The sequence below is a fragment of the Protobothrops mucrosquamatus genome, unplaced genomic scaffold (assembly GCF_001527695.2).
Source record: "Protobothrops mucrosquamatus isolate PMUCROS unplaced genomic scaffold, P.Mucros_1.0 scaffold337, whole genome shotgun sequence".
Lineage (NCBI taxonomy): Eukaryota > Metazoa > Chordata > Lepidosauria > Squamata > Viperidae > Protobothrops > Protobothrops mucrosquamatus.
The window spans coordinates 273,211-288,164 of NW_015386675.1; positions in this window are offsets into that span (position 1 = coordinate 273,211).

Sequence of the window (14,954 nt, forward strand, 5' to 3'; positions counted from 1 at the left end):
ATACAGGTCGGTGGGAGGTAATCTGTGGCAGGAGGCGGTCTCGAAGGTAACCAGGTCCGATGCCATGGAGCGCTTTAAAGATGATGGTCAGCACCTTGAAGCGCACCCGGAAGGCCACCGGCAGCCAATGCAGCTCGCGCAAAAGCGGTGTAACATGGGAGCGACGAGTCCCTCCCAACACCGCCCGCGCGGCCTCATTTTGAACTAGCTGGAGCCTCCGGGTGCTCCTCAAGGGGAGCCCCATGTAGAGAGCATTGCAGTAGTCCAGGCGGGAAGTGACAAGGGCATGAGTGACCGTGCGTAGGGCGTCCCGGTCCAGAGAAGGCCGCAACTGGTGAATCAGGCGAACCTGATAAAACACTCCCCTGGTCATGGCCGCCAACTGGTCATCCAGTGTCAGCCGTGAATCCAGGAGAACACCCAAGTTGCGGACCCGATCCGAGGGGGCCAAAGTTTCGCCCCCTATAGTCAGCGGCTTAATATTGGATAAATATTGGGCTGATAGCCCTGCTTGCTCAACATGGCAAACTCTCCTCTATACTGCATTTCAATCTCCCTAACACCAATTTTCCTTCATGCATGTGAATAATAACAACAACAACAGCAACATTAGAACTTTTATTTATCCAGCCGACATTCAAAGGAAGGCCACTGTCCATGAAGCGGAAAAAGAAATGGCCTCTTTTCAGAGTCTGCAGTTGGGAATCCCCACAGAAGTGTGTGTGTCATTCAGAGATCTCCTGTTTTCTGGGGAACTCATTTCCCAATAACGGAAGGAGTGCCATTTTGTTGTGACACTGTTTATTCTATGACTCTCCCCATGGAATCTGGGGAAACTAGAACAATTCTTATTGTTTTTATTAAGTTCTGAAATGCCTAAAATGCAGTTAAGGATTAAGCAGCTTTTTAACAAAAGTTCCTTGTTCAGTGGTTTATAATTTACCAAGGAAACAGTGCAAAGGGAGAACAGAATTGCAAGATAATTTAGGCAACAAAACACAAACTTTTGCTCACTTGCTTTTAGGATATACCAAGATTCAGAGTCCTTTGTACAATGGAGAAAGAGAACATGATAGAGAACTAGTAGAGTGTAATGATAAAAGAGCTCAATAATGTTTGGGAAGATTCAAGTTCTAACTGGATGACTTTGAATGAGTCCCTTTCTCTCAGTCTAACATTCCCCAAAGAATTAGCATGATTATACAATTCACAAGAAATATTATGCCTGTATATAAAAAGGCAACCAGTCAACCAAGATCAATCAAGCCAATCAACCAAAATCATTTGAAGCTCATCAAAGTGTGGAATCCTTTGCTCTAGGAGACATACTCTATCTTATATTTTATATCAGTGGCAGATTTAAAATCACCATTTTAAAATAGCTGTAGATACCAGCTAATTTTAATACATTCTATCCTGTATTGAGGACATACTAATCATTGTGCAGAAAACACAGATTATGTCCAGAAATGGAGTACCTAAATGATAAGACTGACCTGGTTATAGTATAATTGATGGAAAAATAAAGTCAGATCACATTTTAAGGTGACAGTATGATTTATGATCTTTACCAAAGAACTTAGAACCAAATTGCATTTTTATTCTCTTCTTTCCTAATCTAAATGGTCTCGTTTTCCTTGACTTCTGAATCTTTTACAAGAGACTTGGCAAACATTGTAAATGCAGTAAATTAACAAAAAAAGCCACCCAAGCCAGCTGAGTCTGTCATTAAATACTCCTTTCTGTTTAAGGTAATGGAGTGCAAACCTATCTTCTAGGCATCCTGGATCCTTAAGGGCAATAGGGGTAAGGTATAACTTACTTGCCTCTCCCCAACTGCAGGCGATCCACCCCCAATAAACCCTGGAAAGTTCCCATCTCTGCACCCAATGCCCTTTGGGCTGTTCTGTTTACAGTTCTGGCCTCAGGCGCTCGGGACAACTGGCGTCCCAAGATTCACGTTTTTAAGACTAGAACGGTTTCCATGTGTAACAATACACTAAAATATTAATGCAGTCTTGAAGGAAAATTACAATAATTTTATGTCACTATATCCAACAAAAAGCTGCAAAATTGCAGCCCAGGGACTCCTGATTTCCAGTTAGCCAATATTCTGTTAATCTCAGTAGTAAACATTGTTTTGCCAGATGTTATTGGTTCTGAAATAACTAATTATTAACCAAATACTTGGTTCTGAAATAGCAAATTGTTTACCAAATAACCAATAAACAAATTCCATGTTATGCCAGGCTTTTCCTATAATCTACCAAGCCCATCCAGCAGTGTTCCCAGGCTTAACCTAGCAACTGAGTATTTCTGAATTCCTAACCTGGTAGGAATTATTGTAATAGTCAAACTCCAGGACTGCTGGAGCTCAGTTGCTAGAAGGAGACACATATATGCATAGGGCTGAATTCTTCCTCATTTTATGACAATTGTTGCTGTTTTAGTTGGAGTTTCTTCTGGTCATAAAGCCAGATAACAACTTGCACTCAATTTGAGGGTGGGGGAAATATGGTCCAGAAAAGGATGAAACATCTCCAAATCATGACAATATGTTGTTGTTTTCATTGTTGTTGTTGCTGTTGTTGTTAATGATGCAGATTTAAAGCATCGGGGGTTTAGCAAGAGGGATTCAATACCAATTCAATTTATTCGCATGAAGTATAGTTCCTTGATAAACAAACTCTACTGAAGAGGAAGAAGCAAGTGGTTTATCTTTAACATTAATTAAAAGAGTGTGAGTCCCACGTCATCTTGTATTTGTTCACTTTTAAACCACTTGCTTCAAGTTGCATAGAGTTTATTGAACAATAATCCCTACAATGACAACCAGTTTGTTCACTGCACATCATGACCCAGTCTTCATAACTAGTAAAGTATTTACAGACTATTTATTTCTGTCTCAGTGTGGCATGAATCCAATTTTGGTCAATGTGATTAGCCTGAATGAGAAAAGATTAAGAACAATTCTTCTAAAAGCATACTCACTGTGGTTTTGATCTGATAGTAGTAGATCAGGGATCTTCAAACTTGGCCCTTTTCTGACTTGTGGACTTCAACTCCCAGAATTCCTCAGCAAGGCACATTGGCTGAGGAATTCTGGGAGTTGAAGTCCACAAGTCAGAAAAGGGCCAAGTTTGAAGACCCCTGTAGTAGATACTGGACTTCTAGATATGTGCAAATATACCTGCTAATACAAATAGCTGAAAAGTCAGTGATGTATATGTGAGTGACACTTATATATCAAGTTGGCCTGATCAAGTTGAATTAAGTCTCAGGAAGTCAAGGTGCTCTTGCACATTTGCATAATATTAGTCAGATAGAGTAAGGAAGGTTAAAATGACACAGCTTTTTTTTTGCCAGTCAAAATAACGAGTGGTATTTGCTTCTCAAATAAATTGTGTATTTTTTTCTGGCAGATTCATTTGGTAAGTTTGTATGTGACACAAAAAATCCTTAAAATGATTTGATTGTGCTCAGGCACACCTCAATGAAGTTATGTCATTAAATGGTTGTTACAGACTTATGCAGATAGTTTCCAGATACCAACTGGATTTTCCGTTCCTAACTGAGTGAGCATTCTTGAATTGTCCCTCTTTCCTTCAAACTGTATTGCTGGACCTGAAAATGCAGGTAATTGGACCAGGGTCCATTGCCCAGAGACAATGCCCAATTAAGTCCACTGGACTCAAGAAACTCTTTGAGCAAATCTCCTTAATTGATGCACAACTGCAAAGGGGTTGCTTCCAAGCAAAAGGAGGAACCCCCAACAGAGTATACATGGCTTTTTGTAGTTTTTCACAGCAAACAAGCCAAGTACTGCAATTGGTTACTTGTTAATGTGCAGGTGCACTTGATTAATGCCATCCCACAATGTCTGAGGTAATTTCCTTACCCTCTCAGTTCCCCGCCTTAAGCCATGGAAATACCTCACAAGGGTATGTATTTTAGGATGCTAATGAGCTTTTTTGGGCAAGGGGGACTGACTTTCTAGATCAGAGGGGGGTGGTCTTGAGGCTTTCCCCATAATCTGGCAGAATGTGACACCTTGTGCTGCTTTTGATATTTTGAGCTTAACCCCTGCTGATGTTTCCCCATTTTGGGGACCACTCATGACACTGTGACAGAGTTGCCAGGACTTCATCTTCCTAGTTTTTTTCTCCTTCAGTACTTTGAAGGAATCTCATTTCTAGTGAGAAACAAGAGCATACTGTAAATTTCTATGAAAATTTCAAAGTTGGGAAAGAGAGCAGCAGATTCAAAAACACATTCCAAAAATAATTAATGGTCAGCACAGAATACAATAACTAGAATTTTAACAAGAATGTTCTGTTCCAATCCTATCAACACAAGTCAGTCTACAAAAATGTCAGTCAGTGTCTTTTTGTTGCTGGGCTCCATTCAAAGTCCTTCTTTTGGCTTTCAGATTTCTAATTCTGGGACACATTTCATTTAAAAGCTTCTGTTTCTGCTTTATTATCTTAGGTGGTCTGCTAAGATCCTTCCTTACTGAGGTCTCCCTGTGAAGGGGAAGCTAATTTCTTGGTCTCAAGAAGAAACTACCAATTTCTAAAAATGTGTTTTCACGCATGCCTTAAGGTATTTTTAACTGCTGACTTGCTGCTTGTTTGCATTTTCATACATATAGTGTTTGTTTTGGAATCTATTTTGCCTCTGCAGGAAGGGATAAGTAGGCAGAAATTGTGCAGCTTACAATGTTTAAAATAAAAATTAAAACTGGACTAGTGCTTCAGTGCTGCTGCCAGCAGGCAAATATTTCTTCTTTCATGAAGGATTACTCCATTTACATATTTACTTATTCATTCATTAATTCATTTGACTTATACAGCCACCTTTCTCACATGACTCTAGGTGGTGTTATATGCTCTACAATTATTTTGTTGGTGGTTTAGACCTTAAGAGATAAGTTCCACCTAGAACTCTTTTGACTGCTCTGATACAGAAAATCACAGTTGACATTCCCTTTTTAAAGATGTTTGAGTGTGAATGTGTGTATATGTGAAAAAGCCACAATTATCTCTTTTGGACTTAGATTAATTTTCCAGTCGAAAGTGACCAAGGTCCTGGTAAAGATTGGATGTTTTCAGAAATACTGAAAATAAATCCTGGTTGGTGGGCCTCTCTGTTAGCCTCCCTATTTACTGCCATTAATAACTCATTATTGCAATCAAAGAGTACCTTAATTCTATCACTTTCCCAATATACAAAAAAGTGATGGATCAAATTCAGTTAATTTTGTGTCGATAATTAGCAAACTGTATGATAATTTTTTATATCATAAACATTTAGACTTGATGTTTCCAAAGAATACCTGAAAGAACAAGCAGGTTTTAGATCAGGATACTCCTCCGTAGTTCAATATGTAATTGAACCATTTAGACAAAAAATGTTCTAGCTCCATCAAAGGGATCCTTTATGACATTTGTATTGATTTAAGGACAGTCTTCGACACAATTCTTTAGGAGAGACTATGGAGGAAATTAGCTGTATCCATCACCTTCTCGGATTGATCAAAATGCATCAAAATGTAATAATGCAGATTAAAGGCAATTGAAGTGGTGATTTAACCACACCCATCCCTATCCTTAGAGAAGTTAAACATTCTTGTTTAAGCATTCTTGTTCCCTTGCTGTTAAACTTATGTATAAATAACATCACTATGGACCTTTCTAAACAAGAATTCCATCCTCCACACTTGCCTACCAGCCTATTTCAATCCTGTTGTGCACAATATCACCATATTATCTATAATCCAAGTGGCCTTATCCTGCTTCCTCAAAATCCAACTTTTCCTTCTACAGGCAAAGATATAAGCCTCCCATGCAGCAATTGTATAAAAGGTTAAGTCTGCAATCCAACTACTGTTACATTGCCCATTGGATCATACATAACATCCAGCACTTATAAATCTGAATATCAGAAATTTTAGTTGTCCTAATCCTAATTAAAAAATTACAGTCTTCCTTCTGCAAAATCTAACATGGACAACTACTCTAAACATGGTCAAATTTCTAGCAATAGCTTTGACTTACAGAAGTTGATTAACTTCCTTCTTATTTTAAATTTTGTACTTATGTTTTATTGTCTAAAATAATTAGATGTAGTTTTGGAAGAAGCCAATATTCATTCCAACATTTGTTTAAGTGGGTTAAATGTGTCTAGTGAGTAGGATAATCCCTTGTTCTCCTCCCCTGAATACACCACAGTACATTCACATTTTCACACCTTGTTACACATTTGTAACAAGCTAAAACCAATGCACTTTGATTCCCTTTTCACACTTTTGCATCACAAATGAAAAACTTTGGAAAAAAGTTTTGGACAATATTTACTTAATTTTAGTTCCAAGTCTAGAGAAAAACAGAGGAACATAAATTTTAACAGCATCAGCTCCTCATTAGAAAATCTGCTAATATACAGTGTATGGTGCCCTTTCAGGAGAGGTCCCCAAACCTTTGGGCACCAGGGACCGGTTCCATGGAGAGAGGGGGTGTGCTTTTGCATGCTGCCTGCTTGTTTGTATGAACCGGTTACTGGCATGCTGTGGCCCGATAATGGTCCATGGACTGGTGGGGACCTCTGCCTTAAAGGAATGCTTCTTTGCTTTCACTTGACTTTGCTTGGACCTTTCCAAATAGCCAAATGTTTTAAAGGCACAAAAAAAGGAAGCAATGATGATGATGACAATGACAACAATGATTGGAAAAGGTGATGATCCTAAATATTGTGAATGTGTACTAATGAAGACCATGCATTGCAACTTGGATCCTGAGATTAGGTGAGATAAGAATCTTACGTTTGGTTTTAAAAGCTAGAGGCAGGTTAACGAGAGCAATGCTCAATTATATATTTTACCCATAACATCTCTTTAATGGTGTTACTCTCTAGAATGAACCTGGAAAAAGTTGCTGGCCAGTTAACAAGGTGATTCATATTATAAATCAATTCCATGAATGTTTAAAGATTAAAGAGAGAAGTTAACTCTTCAGAAGCATTCTATTTGTGTTAAAGATCAAAACTACATTTTGTCTAACATTGCACTTTATTCTATGGGAAAAAAGTGTCCTTGTTCTTTCCAAAAGTGAAAGAACAAGAATTCACTACAACAATAAAGAGAAGTGTAAATATATGTGATATTCTTTAAAAAGAAGAAGAAGAAGCAGCAAGTAGCAAAAGTGGTACTACATTGATAATTTAGCTTATAAAAATATAGTACAGTATTGGTATTTCATATACTACTTCAAAGCAAAAATAAATAAATGCAAATTAAAAGAATATTATTTGCTCTAAAGAGGAAAAAAGAATTTGCTCCTGCTAGTGTTTTCCCAGTTCATTTTCAGAGAGTTTTTTTTTTATCATTTAATTCTGCAGCTCTGTAGATGCTAAAAACCTTGCACTGATTTCATGAGACATGATTTGAGAAAAGGTTCTGCAAAGTCTGAAGGCAGTCTTGCCAGGATCTAAATGTGACCTACATATTAGGAACAAAGGCCGCTGTAAAAGGAACTTGAAAAATATATGATTCCTCCTGGCATTGTTAATTTCTTTTGTCAGTTTCTTGGAAATGGGCAAGAAGGATGCACTATTGAGGTGGACTGGATTGTTTCAAAAATGTTTACTTATGATTTGAAGACAGATTTTTAGCCCCTTCTAAGCAGACTTAATGGGCACTTTCAGGCACCCAGCTTTGCTGTTCTCAACATCCTATAAAATCTATTCAGAGTTGTTCCTTTTGTTCTGCCTATTTCAGTTTCTTTTAGATATTGAGTTGCCCCAATCTATTGGTAGCTAAGCTGATTCCATTTTGGTTTAACTTTAATGTACCAAAAAATCACTATAGTCCACTGGTAATGCTGGAGTTTCACAGATCTTTGGCACAAGCTATGTCCCCTCTGGTAGGAAGTCCTATCACCTGGCTTTGGGGTTCACCTCAAGACTTTTGAAAGGATTTCCTGGCCAGTCTCATTTAATGGGGAATGATGTTCCATGGGGCAGTTTCCATGGCAGAAGAGGCCTGTTTCCTGGGAACCACCGAATGTAATTATTTGGCAGAAGGGAAGAAGTGTCCAAAGCATACTTCTTCTGCTAGATCTTAATGGACAAGAAGAGGTAATCAGGAAGAGGCAATGCCTCAAATAATTTGGCTGCATGAAGAGGTTTAAATGTCAAAGCCAGCACTTTGAATTGTCCCCGAAAGTAAACTGGCAACCAATTCAGCTACAGAGCAGAAATGTAACATGTGCTGCTCTAGGGGTACATATATTGCCCATGTCACTGCATTAAGTACTAGCTGGAGCTTCTGAATATTTTTCAAGAACAGCCTCATGTAGAACACATTACAGTAGTCCCCCTGGGAGGTGACCAGGGCATGAGTAACTGTGTGCAACACGAAGCTGTGCAAAGGGCCTCATAGCCATGACTGCCACCTGCTCTTTGATCAGCAGTCATGAGTTTAGGAGGACCCCCAAGGATCCCTGAGCAAAGAAGGACATTCCAACGGTATATAAATCTGAATTCTACATTTTCTTATCAAGTTATAATGAGGGTTTAAATTTTCCTGGCTGCCAATTGTATTGCTGGCTATATATTTTTACTTCATTTCTCTCTGAAATGCAAGTAATGAAATAAAAGAAACCATTATGGACACGATTATAAAGTTATTAAATTATTTTAATATCGCGGCAATGGTTTGGCTCCATTGTTATCCATTGTACTTCTGTATTATATTTCTTGCTTCAAAGGCTGCAAGGCTTCTTTGAAAGATGTTGAGTGAAAGTATAATTTTGACTCCCATTCACATAACAAAATTATATTCTAAAACTGCAAAATAGCTCTATGTTCAATTTTTTTTTTTACTTAACAGTCCAGATGCAAAAGGAGTCTCTAAATTTCTGAAATTACTATTGGTATTGGGACATACTGTATCATTTAAAATCAACATTAGTTTTATAAAGAATATTATTAAACTGGATATTAGCCAGCAAGAAATGCTCTGAAATAAAGAGTTGGAATATCAGATATTCCAGAGTCAATGCAGAGGGTCTTAAATAACACTTAAATTTTTTTTTAAGACAAGATTAGAATAATCAAATATTGTTTTTCATATTCTTTGGACACCTAGAACATGTTTTAAAAGGGTTGGCTATCAAATTCCTCATGCTGCATATATAAAACGTATCAGTTTGATTAAATGTACTTTTGAATTATGAGCCAAAAACTTGAAATGTTTTGGTATATGAAGAATTATGGATTTATTGAGTGAGGGGTGAACAGAACAACATTATTGTTCAAAGATAGAAATAATGAAACCAGTTTTACAATCTTGGTTTATCAACATATATTTGCTTTATCTTTATGAATTGGCCTCCTATCAATTCAACAGAAAGACTTAACAATATTTCAGGTGAATAATATATGTACAAATTAGGCTAAATGATTTCTTCACGCAACATAGTATGTTTTTGTTATTGTTTTCCTCTTTTTTCTTGGTTCTTTTCGCAGCACTTCTCTTCTGTTTTTCTGTTTTTCCTCTTTGTATATTAAAGTAATACTTTTTAAAAAAAAACTATACATGGTATAAAAGAACAGGGCAAGGAAAAGCATCTCTTTCTCTTTTGGTAAATATTAAAAAGCTAATATTTCTTCATAGTTAAAGAAATTGCTAACTTGGAAAGCATGCATTACATTATTAAATTAATTTTTTATCAAAGTGTAATGATGTCTGTAAAAGTTAATGAGACAAATTCATGAAGGATGTTATTAATAGTTTCCACAAAGTTGATGCATATCTTTTAAGAAATTTACCATGTTCAGTTGGCCTCTGAATACTATGTACTGGGAAATTTAAACAAGCATATGCACACTACTCAGGTTTTCTATTTCCTACTTCAGGGAAGACTAGCCTTCTGATGCAATAGAACTTTTCTTATATTGCTCTTTGGTGTTATGAGCAAACTTCTTTTTATGGTATATTTGGCATGTGACATAGCCTAGTTATGGGGGCACCAAAAAGCTACTAGTATAGTTGGGGTGTGATAGGATAAGGGTCTTACAATTGAGAGATATTGTAAAGACATTTTACTGTGCTCATTTTTTTCCAGGCATGGCATAAACTCAAGCACTTGTGCCATAAAATTAGTAAAGAGAAAACACGCACACACAAATGCGCGCACACATACGCACGCACGCACACCTTTATAATCTAAACACACTGGCCTAAGAATCTATGGGTCAATTTACATAATCAATAGAGAGAGAGAAAGACATGATAGATTTATTTCATTTCTAAAGCCACCCATCTCAGCAAATGACTCTGGGCAGATCACAGTTCAGAAACGTATATTACAATTAAAGTCTTAAAACATTTTAAAACAATAAAAACAGTAAAAACCATTAAACACTAAAAATTAAAACATCTAATTTGTGCATATGCCAAACAAAACAAAAAAGATGATAGATGATAATAATAGATGATAGATAGATAGATAGATAGATAGATAGATAGATAGATAGATAGATAGATAGATAGATAGATAGATAGATAGATAGATAGATAATGAGTGATAACTTTTTTTGGTAGAATTCACTTGAAGTCTTATGGAATGGGATGCAACCAACATGTTGAAATAAATTCACTCTAAATTGAAGAGTACAATATTCAGAAGAATATTTATTTCATAGTGCTCTCTGAACAGGAGATCTTGCATGATTTAGCCATGCCTACTTGCCTCTGGAAATCTAGTCTTTCCCATTTGATTTGACTCAGCATTTGAACTGGCTTTCAATGTATTGAAGCATTCTAAAATTTCAAACAACTTATGATTGATGTAAATTGGTGTAAATATAAATTATTTATAGCAGCACAGTATCTCTACTACACTCTTATATTATGCTTTTCCTAAAACCATTGAGTTCAAATCAATAGTTTATGATGCTCTGGTTCCTTCAGAAACCATTATTTCTCTCTTCCTTGTATCACAGTTTTCCTCAAAACATACGTTATCGATTGATTGACTGATTGATTGATTTCCTGTATGATTCCCTGCAGTTTTCTTGTCTACATTTTCAGAAATGGTTTACCATTTTCCTCTACCTAGGGCTGAGAGAGAAGGGCTGGCTTCATTCCTAGGGTAGAAGTAGAACTGTTGGTCTTCCAGTTTCTAACCTTGCATCTTTAATCACTACTGTATGCCAAACTGGCTGTCCCGTGAGAACCATTATACTGATATATATATTTACAATAGATAATTCAAGATTAAAAACACAACTGAATGTATATTTCTTATATATGAGAAGCCATCAACTGCTAAAATTAACTGCTTAATTTGTCCTGCACTTTTATATAGCGATATATTAGTTTATTCCTCCTCAAACCTTTGGCCTTACTGACTCAGAATTTTGGGAAAGTAGAACTACTCATTTAAAGAATAGCAGATTGGAAAAATGCTGTCCTAGATCATTTGAGCAGTAGTTCATTAATCTTCTAGAAATCAACAGATATTCCTGAATACCTAGATATTACCTTTTTACGATGTTTTTGAGCCCTTTTGAGCTGGATTAGCAGTTTAGCAGTATACCAATAGTTGCTGGAATTCTCCCCTTATTTATTAAACACAGATATAGAATTATATATTGAGGCAATTTGGATTGGAAATAGAAATAAAAGAATGTAGCTATAAAAGCTGAAGGAGAGACATCAATATTTGCACGATGCTTACATCACATTACTCTGATAGGTAAAAATGCAAATGTTCTACAAACTTTAGATCAGTGTTTCTCAACCTTAGCAAATTTAAGATGTATGGATTTCAACTTCCAGAATTTCCCAGCCAGCCATACTGGCTAGGGAATCCCGGGAGTTGAAATCCACACATTTTAATCTTGAGAAACATTAGTCCAGAAAATGAAAGGACACAGTGAAAAACTATGGATCACACTTTGGCTTGATTGGGAAGTAAAGTGATTCTGCAGCATAGAATATAATTATTATTATAGTGGTACCTTGATACTCATTGTTAAATTTGTTCCGGGAGGTGCATTGAGTACCAAAAATGATGACAAATGTTTTCCATAAAGAATAATTTAATAAGTCACAAGGCAGTGGACACAGACAAGTTCCAGCTTGTGCACTGAGTACCAAATAAACAATGAGTACTGGGAGAAATTTTTCATGTCAAAATGCGTTGAGTACCAAATTGGATGAGTTTCAAAGCAGTTGAGTATCAAGGTACCACTGTATTCCTGTTCTTTTCCATCATGCTTGCTGATAACCATGCAGTGTGAGAGGAAAAAACAAGAGCCTGAGGAGAACAATTTTCTCTGCCAAGCTCTTTCATCTGAATAGGAGAGGGGGAATAATTTAATGATCCAATCCCCACTCTGTGCAGCGGAAAGATCATTCTTTGAGGAAGCCCCACTTTGGCTGAATTTATAATTATGCAGTTAAAAGGCAATAGTAAAAATGAAATAACTTACATATAACTATCAAACCAGCAGAGGGAGTTTGAACATAGAGAATTTTACAGAAAAAAAGTAATCACACTGACATTTTATTATGTTTTTACTTAAGATCATGACGTGAAGTGCTAGAACAGTTGCATGAGGTTCTAAGACAGAACAAGAATGCTGTGGAGAAAATTAATCAAAGAATCAGAGGAGTCTCTTTCCCACATATTAAGGGCTCTGGCAGGTAATATTTTTGAGTATTAGAAGAGTCCTGTGTTTAGATGCTACTATAAGCAACTATGCAAGCTGAAGAGGCTCTTTTATCTTGCCCCACTTAACGTGAATTATCGGTTTTCAAAATCAATTCTTACTTTGTGATAAAGTGTTATTTTTAGAAACAAGTACTAGTCATAGAGTTTTGTACAAGATTTCTCTGCATAGTGCTCTACATTTGAACTGATCTTAGTAAGCTACAGACAGACAGGAGCTAAGACAAAGGGATAAACAGAAGCATCTGTGTTCACTCCCTCTCTCCCAGGAAAGGGAAAACGAAAACCGTTTGTGGACATGCCCTCATTTTCATTCTTCAAAACTGAGCCAGGCTTGTAATAGCCCATGATTATGCTGGTGACAATTGTTTCAGGAAGTTCAGATAAGTCAAGCACAGCAGCATTTGATACAGCTGGCCAGAAAGGTCTTCCAAAACGTGTCTCCAGTCACACGGGCTATGGTGGCTTAACAATTGTGGGGATCGCAGAAAGCCAGCTAGGACTCTAGGAACAGAATTGGCAGAAGTTTCCACAATGGGAAAAAGTCCACTATCAAGCTTAACAAACCTCCAGAATTATGGTTTGAGCTGGACATAGGTAAGCCAGAAGAAAATTGTATCAGCTGTTCATTAATTAGCACGGAGATCATAGGATGAAATGGATGCAGTGTAATCTGTGAACAGAGCAAAAGGCTATCTGCTGAAGTGCTCTTGGAGATGATTTGAAGTTCATATTTGATTGTCTTTATTTTGCAAATCCGAAATGCTGAGAACAAGGAGCAAAGCCCATGACTGTACCCAAATCCCTTTACCCTGCTTCAAGGGAGGGGATGGGAAGGGAAGAGAACTTAGCAATCTGAAGAGAGTAAACCGATGTAAACATTCATTTTTACACCATTTCTCCTTTGAGCTATTGAAAGAGCATCATAAATCTGTCAAGTTAATGATTTCTTACATTGCAGGAGGAGAGCCTTGTTAGTTTATGGTAATCAAAAAGCAGGATTCTGGTAGCACCTTTTCCAACTAAATATTTTATTCAAAGGTGCATGTTTTCTTTCAAAATTATGCATGTGATGAAGTGAACTGCAGCTTGATTGATTGATTGATTGATTGATTGATTTGATTTGATTTGATTGCCACCTACTCACTTCAAAATTTATAACTTTTAATAAAATGTTCTAGTAAGATAAAGTGCTTCTGGACTCTTTCTCTCACAGTATTTGCAGAAGGAAAGATGAGAATGAATGAATGAATGAATGAATGAATGAAGCAACTTTAAAAAAAAGACCTCAACCCTAATTCTATAAGTTTGTAACTAAATTGTGGCTCAGCTAGAAAAAAAAAATCAAACAACTCCACTCTCCAACACTGATGATTCAATAGAAACAAGGAGGACCAGAGCTGCTTTAGGCACAGAATATGGAAGTTCTCCATATGTGAATAAAACAACAAACTGGGAAGTTTCAAAAAGTCTCTGAGTCAGGATTCCTGAAACTGAAGGTCTCCAGATGTGTTGGATTTCATTTCCCATCATTTCATTTCGCATAATTCCTACCCAGTCCTCCATGGCTATGCTAGTTGGCATTATATGAGTTGAGATCCAATACATCTGAAGGGCACCATGTTGAAGAGACTATCTGTCTTTTGGAAGTAATGGTTAGGTGTAGTGTTTAAGCCTGGTGTTTTAGATAGTTTACTTCACTGTGGAGGAAATATATTTAAAATGATTTCCACCTTTGCAGTTCTTAGGCCAATCTTTCATTTATCTGCCCTTGTTTTTGAGAGGGCTAAAGCCAAAGCAATCCAGCAGAAGTTAGATGCAGACCACTAGAAAGATGAATGTAACTTGTTCATGGGAAGGGACTAGTAGGAGAATACTTATACTTACTATTAATTTACAGTGGCCCATGTACCACATCAAAGACTTTTCTTCTTAGCTTGGAAAGTTTGGTAAGGATCTTAACTAACTCATGATTTGTCCATGTAGAGTTTAAGAAACAATAGTCCTGCCAAGTATTACGGGAAATGATCACAAATCACACCTCAATTATTATCACAAAGGTTGCTAAATTCTTTTCTATTACCATCTCTCTGTGCTCTCTCAAATGGTGATTACATTTTTGTAGGTGATTTGTACAGGTAATCCTTTCCTTACGACCCTTCGTCCAGGACTGTCCAAAGTTGCAGTGGTGCTGAAAAAACAAATTTTGACCAGTCC